The following is a 6024-nucleotide window of genomic DNA, read 5'->3' on the forward strand; positions in this document are numbered from 1 at the left end:
CAGTCTTCCTCGAGTGTGTATTATTGAGCTGCTGTGTGTTTTCTCAAGATGAAACTAATGTGCATTGCATGCATGAATAGATTTACTATCATGTAATATGAAGAATAATTGTCATGCGTTTACTAGTCATATATTTACTGTGGGTAAAAAGTAGCCGTTCCAGATACGATGCTAATCCTACAAGTCTGTTGCATTGTCAGATCATTGACAGAAATGACAGAACAGAATCTCAACACTTGGTGGCGCAATAGAGACACAAAAGCAACAGCTAGAATTACATTAGAATAGAGCAGGGCAGCAAGTAGTGATTTTATAAATATGAATAAATTTCACGTTTTATTAACCTCATTATGGTTATGCCGGTTGTAATGTTTGTGCTCCAGCTTTGCTGTGCCACTTCAGCAGGTTTCACAAGTTGGTGTAGAAAATGTATTTTCTGAACTACATAAAAACCTGAGAGAAACTAATGAAAACTATAACTTTAAATGGAAATATGTTGCAAAAGAATTAATGGTGTACTTAGTGTTAAGAGGTTTGTTGAAGTATCGAACAGAATTAAAGTGCACAGTGTGTGTGTGTGTGTGTGTGTGTGTGTGTGCATCTCGTCCTGCAGCATTTGTGCTCCAGACATGAGTGCGGTTTCTTAAGATTTTCTTTTCTTTAAAACTGAATGGATGAAAAGCTATATTTAAACAAATAACTAAAAACAAACCTCTAAAAGAGTGATAAATATTTTCCATTAAAGTGCGATATTTGCCCCCTTGTATTTATTATTTTAATTAATGTTCTCATTAATTTATGGAGAACGAAAGAAATAGATTCGTTCAAGTGTAGACATAATCACTAATTTAGTAATTTCGCATGAGTCCGATGCAGAAAAAAATGACAAAAAGCAACAAGATGGCAGAGCTTTCAGCTTATAGATTCCCCGATCCTAGAGAGAGTGAAGTGCTACTAAGTGCTAATGTGGATTTCTGTCTAGATATGCAATAAACGTTTGGCAAGAGAAAACCTCAAAAAGGTTAATTATAGATCAAATAAGACAGAAACACACCCGTTCACCGGTCATTTTCCTCAGCTCTGGCAAAGGCAAGTTTCAAATCAGAGCTTCTCCCGGGAGACTAGCGCTAAATTAGCCCATAGTTTAGCGCCATCTACTGTTTTAGAGGAGGAAGTTGCTCAACTGCATTTGTGAGAAAATCTGCCTGCACGCATTTGTGACCTTTGTGTTTGCACATTGCTTTCTGTTTGTTTGCGAGTCGAGATTTCCTTTGCAAAGCGGATCGAGTTTGTTTGCAAAATGCTGGATTTGTTTGTTAAATTATGGCACATAATTCGCTCCATAATATGGCGTTTAACGTGATGTCTATTTTGATGGATAGTTCTACCCAGAGTGCCAAATACAATATTAAGATTATGCCGTATTTTGAAATCATGTATGTTTTATACACAGCGAAAATAGCCTATATCTTTACCTAAAATCGAGAATCGTCAGCAAGATGAGTAACGTTAGCCTAAGCGTGCTGAATGTTTATATGGTTGTCAATGAATGTGACGCTAAATATCATATTAAGATTTTCACAATAAACAAGCAAGAATAAACCTGGTGTTTCCTTCCTATAACAAGTAGCCTAGGCAAACGTTACATGAATGCGACGAGCTCGTAATCGCGACTCCAGAAGTGAGAAGTAGAGAATAATGTACTGACTTTGGAAGCGTTCAATGATTAAATGATGAAACTCACCTGAAAAACATCCGCTGCTTTTGCAAATCTGCTGGAGTTCAGCCTCTCATCATCTCCAACACACTCATTATGAATAAAAACGACACAGTAAAATAAAAAACTAAACCTTTAGCATGAAAAGCCAGTGTTTGAGGGGTATTGGACTGTTGTGGTGTTGGTCAGGATCTAGACTCGCTGTAGCTGTTCAGCTTGACGAGGTGATGATGATGATGATGATGATGATGAGCAGGTAAAGTAAAAACCAAGATAAATTTGCTCAAACACTGTCCCAACTAATACAGACCTTATGACCACCACTACACATACAAATCCTAATTATGTGTTAAATTGTAATGTTAATATCCTTAAAAATACATCTAACAACAACCTATGACACTCTACAACTGCCTAGCAATCCAGCTAACAAATCTGTTATAAAAACAAGACAGTGATTCGCAATGTCTAAAACGTCCATTGTTTAAGGTTATGTTGTTAGTGCAACATTCTCCTAACCTCATTCTTTACACACAATATAACATTCTTTAAATATTTATTTGTAATATTCCAAGAAGGTTAACACGTATTCTTCGATTAGGCTACAAATAACATCACGTTCTGAAAATATTGTTGTCAGAACACTTTCTCTCAAAGTTATGAGAATGTTCAAATAATAAAAACAACAACATTGAAGGCCCAAGATAACGATAAAGATATAGTTCTAAAAATCGTTCTTAATATTAAAGAATAGCAGAGTTCACACCACAGCTATAACGATATCGTTGGAATCACTATCAGAACGATAAAAACATTGACAGCCAATCAGAAAGCGGCAGACAAGCACGCGCTTAGAATAAGCAGAACGACATCGCTAATAAAGTTCTCTTTATATAGTTCTTGGTTTGAACAGGCCTTAAGCCTTCTTTGCATGCACAGCATATGTCAACTTTACACTTCAAATGTGGCATTTGTGTCTTTACACAGACGGTTTAGTGCTGCTCAGAGGTGGAATAAATGCATTTACACAACAATCACAACTGTATGATTTGATACTAGGGGCTGAGGTGGGTCTGAGACGGCATAACTAATCTGGCTTTAGGCATCTTTACACAGCAAATGCGGCACAGAAACCAAATCTGAAGCGGCATAAAACCACGAAAATGCGCATTTACACTGACTGTTTAATGCTGTTCTGAAGCAGCATGCATTTACACAGGGATTAAAATTGTGGGAAACATACCTTTGAAAATAACTAAACTACAATTTTAAAATTAGTTTTATCAAAACTAAAAATAACAAATAATATAAACATTATATAAGGCATTGCATGTTTACACTGAATTTTAAGCTGGCACAGAGCAGCCTAAGCTTGGCTGTATAAAGATGCCTACAGTAAAGGCTGATCTGTGCCTTCTCAATATCCAGTGTAAAGATGCAAAAAGACCAGATTATGCCATCTCAGACCCACCTCAGCCCCTTTTATCAAATTATACAGTTGAAATGACTGTGAATGCATTCATGCTACCTCTGAGCAGCATTAAAAAGTCTGCTTATAGACCTATGCCAGCTCAGAAGCGTTTGTGCCACATTTGCAGTGTACATTTGCCCTGTTCTCTTTGCCTGCTCAAAATTCAATGTGAAGATGCAATGCAGAATAAAACCAGACTAAATTATGCATGCTCTGACCCACCACTGCAAAAAAATGCTTTTCTTACTTAGTATTTTTTGTCTTATTTCCAGTCCAAATATCTAAACATTCTTAAATAAAGATGTCTTTACTTGAGTAGTAAAATGCCATAAGATATTATGTTTTGTTTTCTGGGAATATAAATCAAAATTACGTGAAGCTTTTGGTTAAAACAAGCAAAATTATCTGACAATGGGGTAAGAAAAATAATATTGTTTCTGTTTGTTAAGATTGTTTCTTACCCCATTTGCAGATAATTTTGCTTGTTTTAAGCAACAAATCTCTTAATTTGGATTTATATCCGCAGAAACCAAGACATAATATTGTATGGCATTTTACTGATCCTAATAAATGCATCTTGATTAAAGAATTTTTAGATATTTGGACTGGAAACGAGACAAAAATACTAAGTAAGAAAAGCATTTTTGCAGTGTAGGATCAAACTTTAGTTGTAATTGCTGTGTAAATGCATTTATGCCATCTCTAAGCTCTAAACAAAAGTGTGTAAAGACACCTAAACGCCAGCTCTGAAGTGATTCTGTGCCACATTTGCAGTGTAAATATTATAAGAACGTTCTATTGAAAGAACAGTTATTTTAAGATTACACAAACTTTACAAAAGAGTGAGAGTTCCCCGTTAGCGCCACATACATCCGACACACTTGAACCTTCAAACGGCTCAAGTATTAAAACTTCATCAGACTTCCTCTTCTAGTTCTTCATTTAACATTTAAAAAACTTTCAATGCATTTTTACATATTAAAATTTTAAAACATGCCAGGATTTGTTTGGATTGAATTATGGGATTATATAATTCTGACTCCAGATGGTGGCATTAAACTGAAATGATGTGTTGTCATACCAGCTCAGAATAGTTTCCGCACAAGCTCTTAGTTCTCGTCTCCCTGTTCGTTCACTAAAAGCTCTGAGAATAACATGCGGAAACAGACGAAAGATTTCACTCAGTTCTCGTGTATTTTGAGGTGATGTACTTTACAGAGGATTGAGGGAATGCCAAAAAAGGGCCTCTTCACTGGGAAAAGGAGATATGAAAAACAATCAGCCGTATCTCATTTCAGTTCTGAATAATTTTTGACACCATGTGGAGAGAAAAGATGGGCAAGTTTGGCATCGAGAGGTAGAATATCCCAGCATGAACTCGAGCTCACTGATGATGTTTCTGTGTTTGAGGTAAATCTGGATGCAGTGACGCATTAAATATGAAACAAACCAGATTACAGCATTTGACTTGGGCTCTATAACCTCATATCACCTCCTGCTAACACTGATTTCTACAAGCTTAACGGCAACAGTATAAACATTTGTTCACCAGCGACTTTTTCACATCCAAGAATCTCACTGAAAAAGCTAGCGAAGGTTCGTTAAACTGTTGACATACGGTATTTTGAACAATATGGGTTGATGGGAACACCACTGACTTCCATGGTGTGGACAAAAAAAAAATCCTATGGAAGTCAATGGGGTCCACAACTGTGTGGTTACTGGCATTCAGGAAATATCTTTTGTGTTCAGCAGAAGAAAGAAATTCATACAGGTTTGGGACAACTTGAGGATGAGAAAATGATGACTATCCCTTTAAGGCAAGACACTACATGCAAAAACATTGTTTGTAGAGGTTTTGTGTGTGCGATAGTTAATTTTGGGTTATTTTATTATTGGACATTATATATTTGCAAGATTTTAAATTCAATTCATATCTTTAAAGGCTGTGAGTGAGTCAGAAATCTCTTCAGCAGCTTCACACACACACCTTTCACATCTATATTCTGAAGGTTTGTTCATACATCCTTCACCTGATTCATTGAACTTTTTATTCCTAAAACATGGTGAAAATATATGTTATGTTTTATAGATATGTTCTGATTTATGGAATGATGAATAGAGAAATCCAAAATCCACTCTGTGAAAACCTGCAACTCAACAAAATCAAATAAGTTTGATTGAAGAATTTTAAAGCTGGCTTCATCCAGTGTTCAGATTTCTGTTCTGGAAATGTATGCAAATGAGTGCATGGCTTATAAGATAATGCATCATTTGCATATTTAACAAAACATTTCAGAAAACTTGAAATATGCAATTCTCAATGTATGGAGATATCTATTTGTTAATTTTCACCCTAATCATCTATAATGTCTTGCATTAAAGGGTTAGTTCAGCCAAAAATGAAAGTTATGTCAGTAATCACTCTCCCTCATGTTGTTCAACCCCGTCAGACTCTCGTTCATCTTCAGAACACAAATTAAGATATTTTTGATTAAATCTGAGAGCTGTCTCACTCCTCCACAGGCTTCTCAGTTAGTGAAACTTGCCGGTCCAGAAAGTTAGTAAAGACAATGTTTAAAATAGTCCAAGTGACTACAGTGGCTCAACCTTAAGTTTATCAAGTGACGAGAATACTTTTAGTGCGCAAAAATAACGACTTTGTTCAACTCTTCATTTTCTTCTGTGTTTCTCTGAGTGAGTTCACGTAGTGTAACAGCGCAGCGCTTCTGGGTTGTACTTCAGAACGGAGGCTCACTATTGGCCGATGCTGGTCATGTGTGTGATGCTGGCCAATAGTGAGCCTCCGTTCTGACGTAAGAAGTTGCTCTACGCT

This window comes from Scardinius erythrophthalmus (assembly GCF_964197995.2).
Source record: "Scardinius erythrophthalmus genome assembly, chromosome: 21".
Classification (NCBI taxonomy): Eukaryota; Metazoa; Chordata; class Actinopteri; order Cypriniformes; family Leuciscidae; genus Scardinius; species Scardinius erythrophthalmus.